This window comes from Rhineura floridana, chromosome 2 (assembly GCF_030035675.1).
Source record: "Rhineura floridana isolate rRhiFlo1 chromosome 2, rRhiFlo1.hap2, whole genome shotgun sequence".
Lineage (NCBI taxonomy): Eukaryota > Metazoa > Chordata > Lepidosauria > Squamata > Rhineuridae > Rhineura > Rhineura floridana.
Window position 1 is genome coordinate 149,881,955 of NC_084481.1, and position 22,449 is coordinate 149,904,403.

The 22,449-nt window shown below is 42.4% G+C and overlaps 1 protein-coding gene across 1 annotated transcript in view; it reads right to left on the reverse strand.

Annotated features, from left to right (window-relative positions):
• Positions 1-22,029, reverse strand: part of LRRC4C (leucine rich repeat containing 4C) — a 637,988-nt gene extending 615,959 nt beyond the window's left edge. The window contains exon 1 of the mRNA XM_061613155.1: positions 21,888-22,029. The gene's annotated coding sequence lies outside the window, so the exon portion shown is untranslated. The remainder of the gene's footprint in view (positions 1-21,887) is intronic.
• Between the last annotated feature and the right edge of the window lie 420 nt (positions 22,030-22,449).

Below are 22,449 nucleotides of genomic sequence, written 5' to 3' on the forward strand. Positions count from 1 at the left end.
CATTTAACCAGAGCGGCAGCCTACTCTGACCTTAGGTTTAATACAAGGCTATTTGCCCTGGCCCGCTATCTGTTTATCCTGACCGTCCTCAAACTTAGGTTGGCGTTTACTCTAGCAAAATTTAATTGTTTTTTTTTTTACAATAATTTTTATTCAAATTTTCATAAAACAAACAAAACAAAATAATAAAACATTCAAAGACAAAAAACAAAACAAAACAAAAATGATTAAACAAAAAATTAAAATGTTGACTTCCCATTTGTCGCAGATCAGTTATAGGTCTACAATATATAACAATCCTGTCTCTTAAATTATATTATAAAATCACTTTCCTCCAGTAGTTATCTTAATTAATCATCAAATCTCATAAACATTACTTTATTCTTTCCACAAAAAGTCAAAGAGAGGTTTCAATTCTTTAAGAAATATATCTATCAATTTTTCTCCAAATAAACATGTCGATTAACCCATCTCGTTAATAATAATAATAATCTTATTGTCATAACCATAGTCCAAATAAACATATCGATTAATCCATCTCATCAAAATCTGTTAGGTCCAATAATTTCAATAGCCATTATTCCATTATCCATATTAATTCCATCTTCCATCTTCAATAGTCCTGTTAAGTCCAGTAATTTCAGTGTCCAATCTTCCATTATCAGTATTCCATAATAATCTTGCTGTCATAGCCATAGTCATATAATAAGAGTCTGATGGGAATTTCCTCTATCCCAAATATTTTCTTGCCATCGATTCTGAATAAGTTGCTGAAATATTGTTGTAAAGTCATATCTCTGTTCTTCTTTTTTACAAAATGCACTGGCTCATCTCTTGAGAGTTTTTCCATTGTCACATGGCTGCAGTTAATTCCATAGATTTTCTCTATATCAAGCTCCATCACGTCATTCCAGTCCAGAAAATTATCCAAGCCATTGGTAACTTTATCTCTAATATCTTCATTAATTTCTTCAGAGATAACGTTAAATTCCAAACAGTAGATTTTATTTCTAATATCCATAAACTCCAGATCTTTTTCCAATTCCACATTTGTTCCAATCTCCAGGGCTTGTATCTTCCCTTTATTTTTTCTTTTCTCATCTCTGATCTCATTCTCCTCTCTCACAGGATCCCCTATTTCTTTAAGCTCCTGCGTCATTTTGCTCAGTTCAATTTTCAGCTCCTTACTGCCCTGTCGCAGGGTTTGTTTCGTTATCTCAATCTCATCCATTATTTTCTGAAACATAATTACTTCCAGATTCTCAGCCACTTTCTTGATTGCCATTTTTAAAACCACAAAAACAAAACAAAACAAAAATAAAGAAGAACCACTTCTTATTTCAGCAACAATTGGGTTAATATTCCAGGCTTGATGACATCACAGTATAAACAGAGCAGCCTGCCTTATCTCTCTATGTTCAAGAATGCAAAACAAATTTAGTTCCCAGCATCAAAACAGTTAGTGGCGTCGTGAAGAAGCAGATTCGTCAAAATAAAATAGACCAAAAAGAGAATAGTCCCAGACAATATAATGTTCCAAAGTTCATATTTTTTATTTTTTTCTCCTCGGAATAGAAATCCCTCTTCTGTTTATATCTTTAGAATGCACTTCCAGGACAGCTTTTTGCAATAGAAGCAGAGATAAGCTGTTAATTTCGTGAATAACAGAGAAGAGTTATAGCTCACCCAGAAGTTCTTTAAAGCTGATTCATTTGACAAATCTCTTTTTGCTGCAACAATTTAAACCAAGTAAAAAAAAAAGATAGAAAGAAGGGTGCTTGCCTGTTAGTCCGTTTTCTCTTTGAAGAAAAGATAAACGTGTCGCATTAATCAGATAGAGCTTGTTCGGAAGTCCGTCCGGCATTGCTGGCTGGACCTTTTCTCATAAATTAATGAAATCCAGTCCTCCCAACAAAAACAGGCTTTTGAGGTTGATCTCTACGTTTCTCCCTGCCCGGGAGAAATTTCATCAGTCAAAAAAAAAATGTTCTGACTGATTTATATCTGAAAAAGCTTCTTCTGAGGCGGGAGCCCGTCTCAAAAGCAGGCACAAGCGAAGTCACCCTTCCCGGAAGTCGCAAAATTTAATTGTTTACCTTCAGTGCTGCTAGAGGGTAGGTTCAAAAAAATTAAATATGCCAAACGATTGTGTCCTTGTGACACTGATGCAGTAGAATTGGTCAGTCATGTCCTACTTTACTGCCCTTTCTATCACGATCTCTGGGCGGCTTTAATTACTCCAATCTTACAAAGATTTTCTACTAGAGATGAAGCCTCTCATGTTGATCTCCTCCTGTCTGACCGTATTTCTTTTGTAACAGCTAAGGTAGTCAGCTTTTGCGCAGGCGCCATCCGTTCAAGAAAGTTGCTGCTATCCCCCTAACCAAGTTAAGAGGTATACCGCCCTTTTCTAATACAGACTGTATCTCTTTCAAGCTCTTGGCGCTCTTAAAACTATTTTAGTAAAACGTTTGCTTTTACTTAGATTATAAATTTTTACCTTGTTGAAATGTTAATTGTAATCTTATCAGATATACTTGGTCTTTTAAAGCTGTTTTCTTTTTTATTGACAGATAACGTCTGTGTATTTTTATTACTGTATTTATATTAATGCTGTTTGGTCTGTGACCGTATTAAACTATACTACTACTACTATAGCGGCATGAAACTTTCTCACTCTACTACTGTGTACCTAGAATGCACGGTATAGGAGCAGGCTAATGGGGCAGGGGGAATTTCACAGATACACCTGACCTTGTGACGCTGAGCCTTTGAGTGATTTCTGTGCATTTCCCATTTGTGAAAAGCAGTCATGTGAGTCTGGTGTACAAAGTTCATGCTTCACCACTTGTCCTCACTTTCTACAGCCCTGGTCATGAATTATGCATGTGTAGGGCACAGCCGTGTTGACAATGGAGTGGGATTGTGCTTTTAGCTCTGCCCTAATATTGGACCTTCTTCCAGCTACAACTGCATGTTGTGTGTGGTTTTCTGATGAGAAATGAAAATATGTGAGCTCCTATATGGGGGCTCTGCACAGTTGGGACACCTGTGCAACAGGGTATCCCAATCATATGGAGCCCCTACATGTGAGTAGGTGCTCACACATTTGAATTTATCTGCTGACAATCATGCACAACACAGGGTCACTGCAGGTGCAAGAGCTGATGATGAGGGTGCAGGGGTGTAGTGGTCCAAGGTCGGGAGGGACTTAGACCCCTTACTTCTTTGGGAGCAGGGTCCCTATGTCTCCAGCATCCTATGAGCCTATGAGCATGAAAGGAGAGTGTATTAGCCACTGAGAAGAATCTTCTTACATGATTATTTGTCCTTTTCTGATGATTGGAACTCATCAGAGTGACAGGAAGTGAGCCAGCAAAGGCTCTTCTCTGCAGCTAACACACTCCTCTTGCATGCTGACTGGCTCCTATGGACATCTGTTGTTCTGGAAGGAGGTGCACGTGAGCAGCACTGAGGAGTGTGGAGATGATGATGAAGAGCAAGCAAGTCAATGAGGGGACGTGGGTATGAGGGGGTATGGGAGACTATCATGAAGGGATCCTGCACTTCTGAATTTTTCACTAACACTATTGTGAGGGTGGGGCTAAATGTGTGGCCCTGCTTTGCTGTCAACATGGGTATGACCTACATGCAAATAATGTGTAAACAGGGCTTACAGCACTTGTCTCAGGGACTTCTTAATGTTGCAAATATGAGATATTGCTTCCCCTTGCACAGTAGAATAGGTATCACACTATACATCTCAGCATGTTAAAACTAGCAGTTTAAGATACGATGGCAACTGGAAAATGTTTCTTGCTAGATTTTTCTTTTTCTAGAATGAGTAAGAGTTTCATTTGTCTAGCTCCATTAAGCAAAGGATGCATGTAGTAGCAAAACAATGTTGCATTCTGTACCACCAAAATCACTGTAGAGGGCTTAAATCATCCTTCTCCTTTCAGAAGAAGTATATACTTGCAAGTGAAAAAGGGGGGGGGGATTTGCAGATTGGTTTTTCTTCTCTAGATCAACCTCTGACTAATTTCCCAGCCAGAAGCTTAAAATGATTACAACACATGCTTTGGCTGTCAAGATCTTACTTGTTCAATTTTCTAGACATCAGCAAAGGAGCATGATTGATACACAGATTTGCCTGTTAGGAAATCCAGTATTTTTACCCTCTCTGTTTTATTATGAGACCATTCTGTTATTTTCATGCCTTTCAAATGTCTTTCACAGTGTCTTGGCAGGAATATGCTTTTATTATTGAAGTAAATTTACAACCACTAGGCAGTAAATTTTGAAAAGATTTTTTCATGAGATGATTTCACAAAAATTAGTTACCTTTTAATTTAGCAACTCTTTTCTTGACATGCTCATTCTGGTTAAATGCAATAAGAGGTACTGAAATGTCTGGAATCTGTTTTAGGGAACAATCCAGCTGTTATTTATGCTGGAGTGAGCCGAGTTTGATATGGTGGACCTCCGACTGAGCCAGCTGGGTCCTGGCTTAGCCAAGCTATGCAGGCATAAGCACCTCATCCTGGCTCAGCCATGACTGATCTGGGACCCAGCTGGCTCAGCTGGAGGTCTGCCGGGGAAGCCCAGCCTGGTGTAAAGGGAGCCAGCAAAAGTTGGCAGAAGGGCTGCAAAAGGGGCATTCCAGGGGTGTGTAGGAGGAGGAGCCAAGGGGAACTTATGCAATATCCAGGTCCCATTTGGCTCCCTCCCATGGCCCTCCATCCCAGCAGCCAGTGTGCTGGGAAAAGGGGTGGTGGAAGGAAGCATGTATTTTGTTTCATTCTGCTGCACCCCGCTGGCACAGCCAACATCCTCCCCTCTACAAGACCTCTGAGTGGCAGCTGGATGGGGTGGCCCCTTCCATCAGCTCCGCCTCCACCAGCTTCGTTTCCGCTGGCCTCCGGCAGGTTGGATTGTTTTGGTATTTAATAATAATCCTTAGGGAAGTGCTGTATTCAATGTGTAACACACATTCAGGGACTTGAAATATTCCAAAAGACCCTCAAAACCAATGACTGCATCCAATGTTGCACAAGCAGACTTCTGCTTGTGCAATGGAACTTCTTCCACCACAAATTTATCTTCCTCTCATTCCCACTGCACTCCCACCCATCCAGAGAAGATTTGGAGGCACTTGGGAGTGCATGCGGGCAGGAGAGGAAGGGAAAGTTTTTGATAGACACCATTAGATACAATTCCATATCTTTTTCATGTTGGTTTACTCCACTGCCTTTCTTAGTGGGTCCTTCGGTGTGATTTAGACAACACAAACAAACTAGGGTTCTTCTTTTTACTAGCATTGTGATAAAACCAAGGAGAAACAATAGCCCGTGTGACATTGTGGTGCTATGTAGCCAATCAGATATCAGGATACATTTTTGTGGCGTTCCCTGCCCCCACATTTAGACTCAGTCCAAATTTTCTCATTTTGGATAAAGAACAGAAAAGCATAAAATTGTTCTAGCCTGTTGTAAGCATTCTGACTGTATGAACCAGGGAGATTGATGTACAGATTTATTGACTAAGAACAGAAGGAGAACCCTACCAGATCAGACCAAAGGTCCATCTAGACTAGCATTCTGTTTCCAACAGTGACCAGTCATATGCTTTTGTGAAGCCCTGAAGCTGGGCATAAGGGAAAAAGCCCTTCCCTATTGATTGCCTTCCAGCAGCTGACATTCATGTAGCTTCTGTTTAGATATTATGGCAGCTAAAAAGCCTATCCTCCATGCAGGTATGGGGGAGAAATGCAATTCCGTTCACATTTAAAGGTGAAACTAATTAGCACTCACTGAAACAACATGCAGCCCAAACCACAGCCATCCTTCAAAGTTCTCCAGATTTTGCAATGCTGTTCTCCAGACAAGTAATGAATATACTGAGGGAAAGGGTGCGCCATATTAGGAAAATTTATATACAAATGTGTACATTAGGATAAATTTGCACTAAAATGCTGATGAATTTTCATGAGGGCTTTTTTTAAAAAAAGGAATCACAAACTGATGCAGAATGTGGAGAAATGAACTTTAGAGGGGAAAAATGAGAAATTGAAATGCTTTTGTTTTACTTACCAAACCAATAATGACTTGAGATTGTCTTTTCTGCACCTTTTCCAATTGTCTGTTTTAATAACACTTTTTATTAGCTATAGCACTTTGTAGAGTGTGGAACATGCAGATATTATATTTTACATAATCCTTACTGCCACCCTGGAAAGCAGGTCATTGTTATTATCCCCATATTTCAGGGACCACACATACAACAGAGACTATTGCTTAACTAATATCACCTCGATATCGGAGGCTGGTGGCTCCAATGTCAGTGAGGCAGTGAATCGGCTCCGGGTTTTAGTCTGAACTTTCAAGCTGCTGACCAAGGTGCTCCTTGGAAGTTTGGACTAAAACCTGGAGCAGATTCACTGACTCACTGACATCAAAGCCACCAGCCTCCACGACATCTAGAGAATGTGTATCTGTGGCAAGATTCAGAACAGGACCTTCCACATGCACATTAAGACTCTAAGTCACCATACCACAACACCCTTGCTGGGCAACACCAGACTTTTGTTGCTGAGTTAGAATTATGATACTGGCCATTCTATTTTCAGTAGTGTGGCTTTCTCAGACAGATGCTGCCACCACTGAGTTGATACCTTCCCTGGGCCCCTTTAATTTGCATCTTCATCCAATGAGCTTTTGACTATCTTGCATCACAACAATAAATAAAGTACACTGATGACTTGCCATATATGGCCATGTGGCAATTAACACTAGTCCATATGTATCCACTTGCAAGATTCAAAGAGAAGAAATGTATGAGAGAAGAGGGGGACAAGCTAACTATTGGGCCTGTTGCATCCTCTGCAGGGATGGCAGGTAATGCAACTGAGGGACAGGGAGGGGCTAGGCCAAGATTGTCAGAAGAAGAAGATGACGTCGAGAACGTTTATGCTTTTATTGTTCAAAGCCGGGCCACGTGGCCAGAGACTGTGGACTGAAAGGGGGGAAAGATGAGCCGTCGGGAAACTAGAACACCCAGTCCATGTGCAGGCCGGTGGACTGGGGGCAGCGTTGTATAAAGGCCCCCCAATGATCCAACCTTCCTCAAAGGGGGTGTTGGTCTTGCCTATTCGGATTACAACTTCCAGAGGAGTGGTGTTTAATTCCACTGCCTTAATTGACAGTGGAGCCTCCACAAATTTTATTGATGCAAAGTTAGTCAAGCGTCATGGAATTTCCCGGTGGAAACTGGACGCTCCCCTAGCTGTGGAGACTATCGATGGGAGACCCCTGAAGTCAGGAGGGGTGACACAAGCCACGGAGGAAGTGAAACTTCAAATCCCTGGGCATGAAGAGTTCATTTCGCTATACGTGTCAGATCTCTCGAACTTTGAGGTGATTCTGGGAATGCCCTGGCTAGCAAAGCATGAACCCAAAATAAGTTGGAAGGAGGCGGTGGTGTGGTTCACCTCACAGTATTGCCAGGAGAACTGTCAACCTGAAGGCATCAAGAACACCCTAGCGGGGGCAGTGCAAGAGATCGAGCAAGTGACCCTGCCGCCAAAGTATGAAGAATTCAAAGATGTGTTTGATGAAAAAGAGGCAGAGACTTTACCCCCCCACCGCCCTTACGACTGTGAGATTGACCTAGTGCCAGGAGCCAGCATCCCATCAGGGAGAATCTACTCTCTCACAGAGAATGAGAGGGAGGCCCTGAAGGAATTCCTGGATAAAAACCTGAGGCAAGGATTCATACGCCCCTCACAATCCCCTGCTGGAGTGCCACTATTGTTTGTGAAAAAGAAGGGGGGGAACTCAGACCCTGTAACGATTATCGCGCATTGAACCAGATCACCATCCCCAACAGCTACCCGCTGCCCCTGATCTCAGAGTTGCTGGACCGACTGCGCTCTGCAAAAATCTTCACGAAGTTGGATTTGAGAGGAGCGTACAATCTGATCAGAATGAAGGAGGGAGATGAATGGAAAACAGGATTCTTGACCGCTTACGGACAGTATGAATACCTGGTCATGCCGTTCGGGCTTTGTGGAAGTCCAGGAATTTTTCAAAAATTCATGAACGACGTGTTTAGAGACTTGTTGAACACGTATGTAATCTGTTACTTAGATGATATCCTGGTGTTCTCAAAGAACCAGGAAGACCACGACCAGCATGTGAAGACGGTGTTGAAGAGACTGAGAGAAAATCACCTGTATGCTAAATTAGAGAAATGTGGATTTGACCTCAAGTCTCTAGACTTCCTTGGATATCGAATCTCAGCGGAAGGCGTGGAGATGGACCCAGGGAAAGTAAGCTGCATATTGGACTGGGGCCAACCTGTCACCAAAAAGGATGTACAACGGTTTTTGGGGTTTGCCAATTATTACAGAAAGTTCATTCCAGGGTTTTCCAAATTAACAGCTCCTCTGACTGACTGTTTAAGGGGGAAGAAGAAGTTTCAATGGACAGAGAACGACACCGAGGCCTTTGAGGAGCTGAAGAGAAGGTTTGCTACTGAGCCCATTCTGCGCTTTGCTGATCCGAACCGCCCTTTCGTAGTGGAAGCAGATGCTTCAGATTTTGCCATCGGGGGGGTCCTGCTACAATTAGACCAAGAAGGGAAGGAGCTGCACCCCTGTGCGTACTTCTCTCGGAAGTTAAAGCCTGCAGAGAAGAACTACACAGTTTGGGAGAAGGAGCTGCTGGCCATCAAGGACTCTTTTGAAAACTGGAGACAATACCTAGAGGGGACCTCTCATTGAATTGAAGTGCGCTCCGACCACAAGAATCTTGAAAGCCTCCAAACAGCCAGAAAGCTGAACCAGAGACAGATAAGATGGTCCCAGTTCTTCACTAGGTTTAACTTCCAGATTACTTACCATGCCCAAGCCAAAAACCAGAGAGCGGATGCCTTATCCAGACAGCCACAATACAAAGAAAGTGAATCCGAGGACCAGCCTCAGTACGTAATCCCGCCAGAGAAATTAACGTTGGGAGTATGCCAGCCTTCATGGGAAGAGGAACTCAAAAAGGCACAACAAGAAGATGCAGACATGCTAAAATATCAGCAGGAGACGGGACAAGGTCAAGACTCAGAAGTAACCTTTCACTGGAGAAATGGACTGTTATGGTTCAAAACCGCCAGATATGTGCCAGAAGGGGAATTAAGGCTCAGAATCCTACGCCAGTGTCATGATTCCATCACAGCGGGACACTTTGGGATTTACAAGACCATTCAGAACGTGACCAAGGACTTCTGGTGGCCTAAAATGCGTCGGGATATTGAGAGTTATGTAAAGTCCTGCTCTGTCTGTCTGCGGACAAAAACACAAACAGGGACACCAGCAGGACTGTTACAACCGTTGCCTGTCCCACACGAACCCTGGAAGGACCTCTCCATGGATTTTATAACTGATCTACCCAAGTCCCAAGGAATGACAGCCATCTTAGTAGTGGTGGATCTACTTACCAAAATGGCACACTTTCTTCCTTGTGCAGGGGCCTTAGAGGCTAAAGAAACAGCCAAGTTATTCATAAAAGAAGTCTACCGGCTGCATGGATTGCCAAACAGCGTAGTCTCAGACCGAGGAACTCAGTTCACAGCCAAATTTTGGAGAGCAATGTGGAAACAGTTGCAGACGGAATTAAAACTCTCCTCCGCCCATCACCCCCAGACAGATGGGCAGACGGAACGCTTGAACGCCGTTTTGGAAAGATATTTACGAAGTTATGTGTCCTATCAACAGACTGACTGGGTATCATATTTGCATTTTGCAGAGTTCGCCTACAACAATTCTCTGCACTCCAGTACTCAACAAACCCCCTTCTTCGCTAATTATGGATTCCATCCTAAAGTCTTTCCAAGCAGCTCAGAAGGAATGCTGGTACCGGCAGCTGAGAACTTCCTTAAGGAATTGCAAGCGGCGCAACAGACACTGAAACAGCAGTTAAACGAAGCCAAAACGGAGTACAAGCGAGTTGCTGACCTGCACAGGAAGGAGGGCCCCCCCCTTCAACCGGGAGACCAGGTATGGCTGTCCACCCGCTTCCTCCAGATGCCGGGCAAATGTAGAAAATTACAAGACAAGAGGGTGGGTCCTTTCGAAATAGAAACTCAAATTAATCCCGTGGCGTACCGACTGAAGCTGCCTGACACGTTTAAAATACATCCTGTGTTCCATCGATCCCTCTTAACGAAAGCCGCCCCTCCCAGTGAGTTACGGCTGGAGGAACCTCCCGGAGCTTCACTCCTGGTAAATGAGCAGCTTGAGTTTGAAGTTGAGGAGATCTTAGATTCCAGGATCAGACGCCACAAGCTGCAGTACTTGATTCACTGGAAAGGCTATGGGGTGGCTGACAGATCATGGGAAGATGCAGCTGATGTGCATGCTCCAGAATTGGTAAAACTTTTCCATCAACATTTTCCCCACCGTCCCAAGCCAGACAAGGGGAGGGGGCACAGCCTGGGAGGGGGGATGGTGTCAGAAGGCAGAGCTGGGGTCCCAATCCCGGGGAGCTGGATCCCGGAGAGTTGGGAGAAGAGTATTCGGATGGATGGCAGAGGGAAGGGGGAGGAACTTCCCCCCTTTGGAGCGAAGACAAAACAGAGGAACTGCCAGTGATAAGGTCGCTTAGCAACGGGGAGCCTGAGCCCTCCCTGGACATTCTCACGCCTCCCCCTCTTTTAGGCTTAGAGCAAGAGGGGGAAGAGGGAGGGCTGCTCACAGCCGAAAAGCGGGGAGGCAGTTTACCATCAGCCCCTCCCCTATCCCCCATCCTGGAATCAGAAACTTCAGAAGAGGAGGGGGTGATGCTTCCCCCCTCACCGCGCACACGCAGACAGCTGAAAAGACAGGAGAGAAGGGGGGGAAGGCGGGCAGTACCTGAGGGGCAGTTAAGGAGGAGCGAAAGATTGCACGCCCGTTTGGCCCCTTCTTAAAGAACAGGCGGGAAGAAGTCCCTTGCTCTGTCAACTTTCTCCCAATGCCGCAGGACCTGTATCCCTGTATTGCTTCATGAGAAAACACAGTCTTTGTTTGGACATTACCCTAATAAAACACGAATTAACTACAACCGCTGGTCTGGTTCCTGAGTCACATCCTGGGCCTGACACCCCCCAATCTAAATGAATGGGGTGATTTTTTTTTTTTTATAAAGAAAGCCATCCCCATTTCCTGCCCTCTCTGCCACAACCCAACAAGGCTCTGGAAATGGTGGATCATTTGCCACTTCTCTTCCCCCTCACCATCTAAGTAGGATTATTGTAATTTGGGATTGTGCATTTAAAATATAATATAATTGGTTGCTTGTTATTCTTGTTATGATAAACAGAAGAACAGTGTGACAGCCTAAAAAAAGGTAAGTAGTACAAGAACTACAGGTGGTCAAGGTGAAAAACATCATTATAAGTTGTAGTCATGCCTTTAAAACAGTTAGCTATTAGCAAAGGGGAGTTGGGGGGGAGAGAGAGAAGGAGGGATGGCTGCCGGTTTGAAAGCATTCTGCTTTCTTTGAATGCTTTGTCCGCTAGCCGCTGCTTTTATGGAACTGTTTTTCCCTAGCAAAAAAAAATTGATATTGTCAATAATATTAAAGGGAATATTGATATTTTGAAAGGAAATATCAATAAAATCATCATTCTTAATATAGATTTAAAAAAAAATGCAGCAGAAAGCTCTACATAAAAATCTGATCTACAACAATAGAGAACATGTGAATTAATGGAAAAAATCAGTACCAAATCTGAATTGGGTAGAATTCTAGCACATCTCTAAAGAGAAGTCATCATTTTCTAGGGGTGTACAACTGCTGTGTACTGGGCTTAATAATGGGGTGATTTGGGGTGCTTCACAGTGATTTTTCCACTTTACAACTTGAACCATGATGTCAACACACACATCCAAGTTGAAACAAGGCCCCCACAAAGCCTTGTTTCACTCTGTTGCTGTTTTTCTGTGCTCTGTTTTTCTATACAATGTATCTCTACGGTAGAATTTGCAGAAGTGAGGCTGTCTTAAGTGCTGCCTGTAGAGCACTTGCCTGTAGAGCACTAAAGAACTCTGGATGATTATTGCTGCTGCTGTTAATGCAGAGCAGCAAATAAGTTTTCTGAAAGTTAAAACCTCCATTTAACTTTTCAAAAAAAATCCACTGGTCTGACTGGGGAAAAAAATCATCCAGTTCTGGGGGAAAAAATCATCCACAGGCACTGTTAAACACCAGGCGCACCTTGTAAAAACTATTGGAGGATGCCTGTCCTGTCCAAGCCCATTGAAGTCAGACACAAATGTGGCTTTTCTTTATTAGCTTTAATGAAAAGTTTAAGTTCAGAGCGCTTTATGAATCAGCTTACAGGTTACAAAGGATATAGCATCACTACTAAGAATAACAAGGAATGATTACACTGCACTAGGACATCACATTTTGAATGCAACACGAGATAGTGCCTGAAGATGAGACCCTCAGGTCAGATGGCACAAAGCGAGCTACTGGGGAAGAACAACAGACAAGTACAAGTAGTGCTGTGGCTGACGCAACTGAAATTACTTTCACACATGTGGCTGATTGCATTAGTTTAACGGATTAAAATGGTAGCACTTCTGTCCCGATTTCTAAAATCCCTAACGCACTCCTGTTGTGTTAAGGAACAGCAGCTTTTCCAGCCGATATACCGGCAATTCGCATAACTGTCTTTCACACACCTTGTTTTTGTCCCTCATCATGTGCAAAGAGAGGTATGTGTGTGGGAAATGCTGCTGCTATCTGTGCCGATGCCGGAATACTGGTACAACGTTCATCAGGCAAAAAAAAAAAACCCCGCAAAACTGAAGGGCAGGAATGCACTGCATGCTGGGATGCCTGTCACGTGAGTGGCTGCAGGTAAAGAAAAACTACTGCAATCTTCCTGGTTCCCAGCCTTGCTAACGGGTTATTTCTGGTTTAATTTATCATGGAAATTAGCGCTAAACTTCCACTTCAAGAGAGCTTAGGCTATGGGGCGGTATACAAGTACAATAAATAAATAAATAAATACATTCCACTAGAATTCTGGAGCTAGCTTGTGTGTCAAGTGAAAGATCAAATATAATGCACAAATTACCAGGTAAGAAACCATCAGAATAAAGTGCAGTGTGCAAGCAGCCTGGGTCAAAGCCGAAAGGAAGCCCAGGGGCCAATGCGCACAGATGCGAAAGAAGAGTCCAGAGTTGTATGATGTATGCAATAGGAACATGGAATGTGAGAAGCATGAACCAGGGAAAATTAGAAATCATCAAGCACAAAATGGAACATATCAATCTTACAATACTTGGCATGAGTGAATTAAAATGGACGGGAATGAGACATTTTCAATCAAGCAACTACAAAATATTTTATGCAGGAAATGAGAAATTAAGAAGAAATGGGGTTACTTTAATAGTGAGAAGTGATGTAGCAAAAGCAATCAGGAGCTATAACGCAAGGTCTGAGAGAGTCATATCAATGAGATTTAATAGGAAACCTATTAACATAACCATCATCCAAGTCTATACTCCAACAGCAAATGCAGAAGAAGAGGAATTGGAGAGATTTTACGCAGAAGTACAGGAGGAAATTGATCATACACCAAAACAAGATATGATGATAAGCATGGGGGATTGGAATGCAAAAGTAGGGAACAGAGAAGAACTAGGAATTGTGGGGAAATGGGGCTTAGGAGACAGAAATGAAGCAGGAGAAAGACTTATTGAATTCTGTGAAGCCAATGATTTGTTTCTTACCAACACAGATTTTGAGCAACCAAAAAGACGACTGTACACATGGACATTTATTTATTTATTTGCCACCTCCGAGCTTCCCTGCAAGTAGGCACCCGGAGGAGGACCTTTGATCTTGAACGTAGTATATGGGTGGGTTCATATCGGGAGAGGCGTTCCATCAGGTATTGTGGTCCCAAGCCATGTAAGGCTTTATAGGTCAAAACCAGCACCTTGAATCGAGCTCAGAAACATACAGGCAGCCAATGCAAGCGGGCCAGAGTTGGTTTTATATGTTTGGACCGTCTGGTCCCTGTTACCAATCTGGCCGCTGCATTTGCACAAGCTGCAGTTTCCAAACCGTCTTCAAAGGCAGCCCCACGTAGAGTGCATTGCAGTAATCTAATTTGGAGGTTACCAGAGCATGGACAACTGAAGCCAGGTTATCCCTGTGCAGATAGGGACATTGTTGGGCCACCAACCGAAGTTGGTAGAAGGCACTCCGTGCCACCGAGGCTACCTGAGCCTAAAGTGACAGAGATGGTTCTAGGAGAACCCCTAAGCTATGAACCTGCTCCTTCAGGGGGAGTGCAACCCCATCCAGAACAGGTTGGACATCCACCATCCAGTCCGAAGAACCACCCACTAACAGTATCTCAGTCTTGTCTGGATTGAGTCTCAGTTTATTAGCCCTCATCCAGTCCATTGTCGCAGCCAGGCACCGGTTCAGCACATTGACAGCCTCACCTGAAGAAGATGAAAAGGAGAAATAGAGCTGCGTGTCATCAGCATACTGATGGCAACGCACTCCAAAGCTCCGGATGACCACACCCAATGGGTAGAACCCTAAATGCAACAATACAGTGACTAGTATGTAGGGCCAAAAGAACTATTACAATAACAATTGTTATTGTATAGAAGAGGGGAACAAAAAGGGTAGAACAAGAGCCCTATTCCAAATGATTAGAGAAATTAAAGGGAAATCAAAACCAAAAGTAGAGATGTTGACTAATCAACACAGGAACACATTGACTGACCAAGATGAAAAAAAAGGAAGATGGAAGGAATACACTGAAAAACTCTATAAATGAGATTCAAGGATGACAGATTCATTCATGGAGGAATGGTATGACAAACAACCAGAAATTTTAGAATGCAAGGTAGAATCTGCTCTCCAGGAACAGATGGTACACCAATAGAGTTGTTACAAGCTACTGAAACTGAATCTGTCCAAATTTTGACAATAATTTGTCAACTAATACAGAAAAGAAAACAATGGCTCACAGACTGGAAGCATTCAGTATACATCCTAGTTCCAAAGAAAGGGGATCCCAAGGGAATGCAGTAATTATCAAACTATTGCCTTAATATGCCATGTAAGTAAAGTACTGCTCGACATTCTACAACAAGGCTCTTACCATATATAGAGCAAGGAATGTCAGATGTCCAAGCTGGATTTAGAAAGGGAAGAGGTACCAGAGATCATATTGCAAACATACGGATAATGGAATGGATGGAATGGATAATGGAACAGACCAAGGAATTTCAGAAGGATATCACCCTGTGCTTTATAAATTACAGAAAAACTTCTGATTGTGTAGATCATGAAAAACTATGGAATGCTTTAAAAGAAATGGGGGTGCCACAGCATCTGATTGTCCTGATGCGCAACCTATACTCTGCACAAGAGGCTACTGGAAGGACAGAATATGGAGAAACCGATTGGTTCCCTATTGGAAAGGGTGTGAGACAGAGATGTATTTTATTACCCTATTTGTTTAATCTATATGCAAACATACTTATTATTTATTTATGTATTATTTGATTTATATCCCACCCTTCCTCCCAGCAGGTGTCCAGGGCAGCAAACAAAAGCACTAAAAACTTTAAAACATAATAAAAACAAAGTTTAAAACACATTAAAACTAAACATCTTTAAAAAAGTTTCTTTAAAAAAACTTTCAAAACATCTTCTCAGATTACAAACATTTTTAAAAAGAATATGTTCTTAAACGATATTAAAAAGCAATTCCAACACAGACACAGACTGGGATAGGTCGCAACTTAAAAGGTTTGTTGAAAGAGGAAGTTCTTCAATAGGTGCCAAAAAGATAACAATGACACCTATCTAATGTTTAAGGGGAGGGAATTCCACAGGGTAGGTGCCGTCACACTAAAGGTCTGTTTCCTACTATGTGCAGAACAGACCTCCTGATCAGATGGTATCTGCAGGAGGCCCTCATTTGCAGAGCGCAGTGATCAACTGAGTATATAAGGGACAAGACAGTCTTTCAGGTATCCTGGTCCCAAGCTGAATAGGGCTTTGTACAGCAAAACTAGAACCTTGATCTTGGCCCGGTAGCAAATGGGCAGCCAGTGCAATTCTTTCAGCAGCGGGGTGACATGTTGACAATACCCTGACCCAATGAGCAGTCTCACAGCTGCATTTTGCACCAGCTGCAACTTCTGGACCAACCTCAAGGGCAGTCCCACATAGAGTGCATTGCAGTAATCTAGCCTGGAGGTTACCAGTGCATGGTCAACAGTGGTCAGACTATCCCGGTCCACAAACAGCCGCAGCTGTCTTACCAGCTGAACTGGCAAAAGGCACTCCTAGCCACAGAGCTCACCTGGGCCTCTAGTGATAAAGATGGATCCAGGAGCACCACCAGACCACAAAGCTGCTCTTTCAGAGGGAGTACAACCCCATCTAAAGCAGGCAACTGACCAATTATCCAAACTCAGGAACCACCAACCCACAGTGCATCCATCTTGCTAGGATTCAGACTCAGTTTATTGGCCCCCATCCAACCCACCACTGAGTTTAGGCAGCTGTCCAGGGCTTGCATGGCCTCCCCCAATTCAGAGGTTACAGAGAAATAGAGCTTGGTATCGGCAGCATACTGCTGACACCTCGCCCCAAATCTCCTGATGACCAATTCCAAAGGCTTGATACAGATATTAAACAGCATGGGGTGCAAGATGGTACCCTGTGACACCCCACAGCACAACTGCCAGGGAGCCGAAAGACATTCACAATGTTATTCTCCGAGAATGACCTTGGAGATAGGATCAGAACCACTGTAAAACAGTGCCTTCAATAAGCCTCACCAAGTCAGCCCAGAAGGATATCATGGTCAATGGTATCAACAGCTGCTGAGAGATCAAGTAAGAATAACAGGGTCACATTCCCCCCATCCGTCTCTCGATAAAGGTCATCCATTGGGGCGACCAAGGCTGATTCAGTCCCATGACCAAGCCTGAACCCAGACTGGGATGGGTCAAGATAATCTGTTTCATCCAAGAGTACTGCACCACAACCCTAACCCTAACCTTAACCATCAACCTAAATCTTCCCTAAGAAGAGGGTGTCATACAGAAAGCGGGATTGGACCAAGATGAAGGAGGTGTGAAAGTTGGAGGGAGAAATATATGCAGACAATACCATACTACTAGCAGAAACCAGTAATGATTTGAAATGAATGCTGATGAAAGTTAAAGAGGAAAGTACAAAAGGAGGACTACAGCTGAACACTGAGAAGACTAAAGTAATGACAACAGAAGATTTATGTAACTTTAAAGTTGACAATGAGGACATTGAACTTGTCAAGGATTATCAATATCTTGCCACAGTCATTAACCAAAATGGAGACAATAGTCAAGAAATCAGAAGAAAGCTAGGACTAGAGATGGCAGCTATGAGAGAACTAAAAAAGGTCCTCAAATGCAAGGATTCATCACTGAACACTAAAGTCAGGATCATTCAGACCATGGTGTTCCTGATCTCTATGTATGAATGTGAAAGTTGGACAGTGAAAAAGGCGGATAAGAGAAAAATCAACTCATTTGAAATGTGGTGTTGGAGGAGAGCCTTGCACATATCATGGACTGCAAAAAAGACAAATAATTGGGTGTTAGAACAAATTAAACCAGAACTATCACTAGAAGCTAAAATGATGAAACTGAGGTTATCATACTTTGGACACATAATGAGAAGACATGATTCACTAGAAAAGACAATAATGCTGGGAAAAACAGAAGGGAGTAGAAAAAGAGGAAGGCCAAACAAGAGATGGATTGATTTCATAAAGGAAGCCACAGACCTGAACTTTCAAGATCTGATCAGGGTGGTTCATGACAGATGCTCTTGGAGGTTGCTGACTCATAGCGTTGCCATAAGTCATAATCAATTTGAAGGCACATGACAACAACAAAGGACATCACAGCAACTAGACATGCCTCTTTACCAACCTTAAGTAAGGATGGACTGTTTCCCTACTTCCATGGACTGTGTCACTGTGGAGCGTGCACATGCAGATGAGAGCTCCTCCTCAGAATGACAATGACAGTTGATTGAGATTGCTGGCATCACAGCCTGTGTGTGTGGGACAAGGGTGGCTGGACCCCCTCAGCAAGGTCCTCCCCAACAGGAGGAAGGGGGCTGTGTGGTGATGACAGTGGAGTGGATGAAGGAAGGGGGTGAAAGGTAGACAGAGAGGCATCTTCCCAGCTGGTTGGGCTTTCTCACTGGTAACAGGATCTATAGGGGCGGAATTGTCACTGGCTACAGTGCAGGAACTCTGAGACTTCAGTGTGCCTGTAGACATGTCACTGGTGCCTTCTTCCTAGGCAAAGTCCTCCTCCCCCTCCTCGTTCTCACCACCTATGCCCTTTCCACAGGGTTCATGACATCCCCTTACACCACAACAAACTTCAGAAATCAAAGCCAGTCAGTGTGGAGCTGCTGATTAGGTTTTTTGTTTTTAAAAAGGTACAAGCAAAAAGAAACACCACTTAGATCCCTTAATTGTTTTAAGACAAGAAAGACACATGCACACCAAAATATAGAACTAATAGATATTTTGCAGTTTTATTGCTGGCCTAATAAAAGTATTGGATTATGGAGGAAACTGAACACTTCCCCCACAAAACCCTTAGACCTTAATCCACTGTAGAGGTGTTTGTGCCTGCAAATTTTATCTGCTTTTGCAAAAAGAGGGGGGAAAAGATAGCTATGTTTAGATTTCCTGTAAGAGTGAATGGGAAACACTGAGCTTCTTTTTGTACAGAGCTGCTCAGAGCCTTAATCACAAATCAAGGTGGGCAGAGCACAGAGTGACTCAAACAGATCAGTGTGTGTTTGTTTTTTGAAAGGACAGACACAGATACAAGGTGAATCTTGGGGCACATCTCTTGTAAATATCAAAACTCAATTTTAATAACTTTGAAAGATTTAACAGGCTCTGAATGAATGTATTTACATTGCTGTTTTGCTCATATTTTTAATACTAGCAAATATTCAGGGCTGTAAATTTATCTTAGGACTGAGAGGGACATTAACGCACAGATGCATATAACCCTTCCCAGCTTTGGAGGAGGCAATGTGAAACCGAGTGCAATGGGGAATACTTTACCCTTTCTCTGCTCACTCTTTTTTTTTTTAACTCTAAATCGATCCTCCCTACAGGTGCTTTTATCAAGAACTGGGAAGTATTCCAAGGGGAGGCAGGTGAAGATCACTTCAAAGCCTGCTCCAATTGAACTACACCCTCTCCCCCTCCCTTTGCAGGACCATCAGCTAATAACTGTCCTGTGGGAAGAATTCCAGGTGAGAGACTGAGGCAGGCAAAAACCACCACAGAACCTTTTCCAGCTGAACTACCCCATCAAGGCTATCTGCTACCAACTGCCTTGTGGAAAGGATACTGATGACTTTATGTTTTTGATATTTTATTGTGTTTTTGTGTTATTGGTACTTGTAAGCTGCCTTGCTAGGAGATGTATTCTGAAAGTTGGAAAATAAAATAACTGTACTAAATAAATAATTCCCAGGCTATTTCCTCTCCCACTTGGAGGTTTCCATGTGTATTAATGCATGCTTGAGAAGACATGGTTGGAACCTGATGGAACAAAAAGTGGTATGTGTGTTTAAGGGCAAGCAATTTGAAGCAGAAGAATAACTCATGGGGAAGAGGTGTTAAGCACACTCTTCTGCCATTCTCAGCTAGTCTTCATTTCACATCACCTCTTCTCAAAACTACCTTTTTTTTCTGAGGGGAAAACAGACTGTTCAGGGTGACTACTCTTAGGCCCTGAATCTCAAAGTGGAAGTAAACAATGCAAGGGGGAAATGGTACTGTCCAAAATGACAACCATATACCAGGTTTCCTCTCTTTATTGTCTAGTACAATTTAAGCATAGTGGAGAATTTTTTTCAGTCCACATTTTATTTATTTATTTAAATATATACCACAACATATATAAATATCAACAATATATACAATATATACAATGAAACATAAAACACTATGGAAATAAAGCACTGGGGATGATATTTCTGTATCTGTAATGTTATTTTTTATCTGTAAAACAAAATAAAACACAAATACTTACAAAATAATCATCAAAATAACTGGGTAATCTAGAAAATTAAAACAGCTGAATAGGTCTGTTGGCATAAAAGGTTCTTCAAGAGATGCCTGAAAGTCAGTAGTGATGACACTTGCCAAGTCTCTGCTCGGAAAAATATTGTACAGCATGCGACAGTGACACTAAATGCTCAGCTTCTAGCTGAAGCCAGCCAGGCCTTTGAAACATGGGGAACAACTTTAAAGCTAACCAACCTTATTCACCATTCTGAGACATATACAGGGATCAGAACACAGTTATCAGTTGGATTATCCACTTCTCCAAATTTTGTGATATAGTTTCAGTTCAAAAAATGCATACAAAAAGCATATAAATATACTGAAATTCTGCAAAAATGCATATTTTAGGGGATAAATTCATACAAATATTATGCAAAAAGGACCTGATAATTTTTTCCATTAATTTTATCCTGGCTGCTCAGTTTGCACAAGGCATAGAAGACAGATTCTACAAACATCTGTCTTCTTTTACAGAAGAAAGTATGTCACAAAGAAGGCTAAATAAAGCAGAGTAAGAATGAAAAGGGGGAAAGAAAAGAAACTCCTATCACCACCGTTTGTGTAAAAGTCAAAGGCACATTGTTGATGTGTCCGCACATCAGTAAAAATAAGGCTCTAATGGCAAACATCCCAGCACACAATTTAATTTTCTCTCATCATAAAAGCAACTTCTGTGGATAATGAGAAACCATAATTGCAGACATCAGAATAATTAAAGATTAAGGAACCAAAGGGCACTGGGAGATTTCAATTACCTATTTGTTTTGCGGCACGTCTACAGATCCCTTCCGTATATAAAGACTTCCTGATGAAAGAGTACACATCAAAGAAAGAGAAGGAACAGAAAAAGGAAGAGTCAGGGGGAAGAGAGAGAAACCAATTTATCCTAACAACAGCTGTATTCAAGTGCTCATTTTTTAATTACATATATTACAATTGAAGCTTTTTAGTCAGGAATCAAAATGGGAAATTTTTCAAGAGGCACACTTCTTTACACTTCCTATTGATGAGGTCATTGTGGTCAAACTCTGATACAATCCAAGGTCTTTCAGATGCCAACTATGGCTAAGCCACCAGCTGGTCTATATTGATTTCATTGCTGCTTGGATAAAAACAAAAAAAAATGGTTGTTTTCATAGACATTTTGATCCCCTCTTGAACATTTTCAATTTTCTTTCTGCAACTGGGCTTTGAAGGTTGACTATAAGAAGATCCATGCTGGATCCATCTGTAATGAACTTTCAAGGTCAATCCCGGCTCCAGGGCTCATGCCTCTCTTACAGGGTTGAGTTAAGCCCAACACCAACCCTGAAAGGTAGGCAGATGGCCACCACCCCTTTAACCAGTCACCCACTTTAAGCTAAGGGGAAACCCAAAGTGCCAGAAATAGACCTGCCAAGGATTCCAAAAGACAAGAACCAAAATGAACTCCTTGTCTTGGAGCCTAAGACAGAAATACCCAATTATATGGTAGCTTGTGGCTAAATAGCCCGGGTGTTGGATTCAGAGTCAAAATTCCCCTACAATGAACACATAATGGTGGATGAGGCAGACTTTATTTAAATAAGATCGTAAGTGCAAAAATATAGTAGCAAAGTAATTCCCTAAACCAAACACCATGAAGGTTAGATAAAATACAAAAAAATACAGAAAGTTCAATCACAAGACAAAACTAACAAATCTGTCTAACCTAATTGTGTACTCACAAATCATAGGAAGATAGGCAGAGTAGCTTCATGGTTCCATATCTCCCCCAGAGATATATGGCCTGGATAGAATTAGGAACATGTCACCAGGTGACATCAAGGAACACTGGGGGACAGCATCAAGCATTGAACCTTGAGCATTAGCATCAAACCAAAATCTTAAGCAACAGGCCAAAATCTCAACTCTACTTTCAGGAAAGAAAGCCTGGCAATAGTCAGGAATTAAGTAGCCAATCAGAGGGCTTTCTGATGATGAAACCTTCTAGAGCTTTCATGCCTAATGGTCATGCAGTTTCACCAGTCTTCTCAGGCCTGTGGCCTTGGTATACCAGTCTCAAGCTGATAAGCAGGTGTTCTCATTAGCTGTTTTATTAACTGGATTCAGGTGTGAGATCTGACAGTCTCACAGCCTTCCAGAGGACCTCATTCAGGCAAGATGTTTTCCCCACAATTCCTTGCCACAGAACCATCTTTATTAGCAAAATCAGGCTTTCTTTACACCATCTAATCTAGCTCATCATGCTTCTAACAATGAGCAGTCAGATGTTACTGAGAAGTCTAC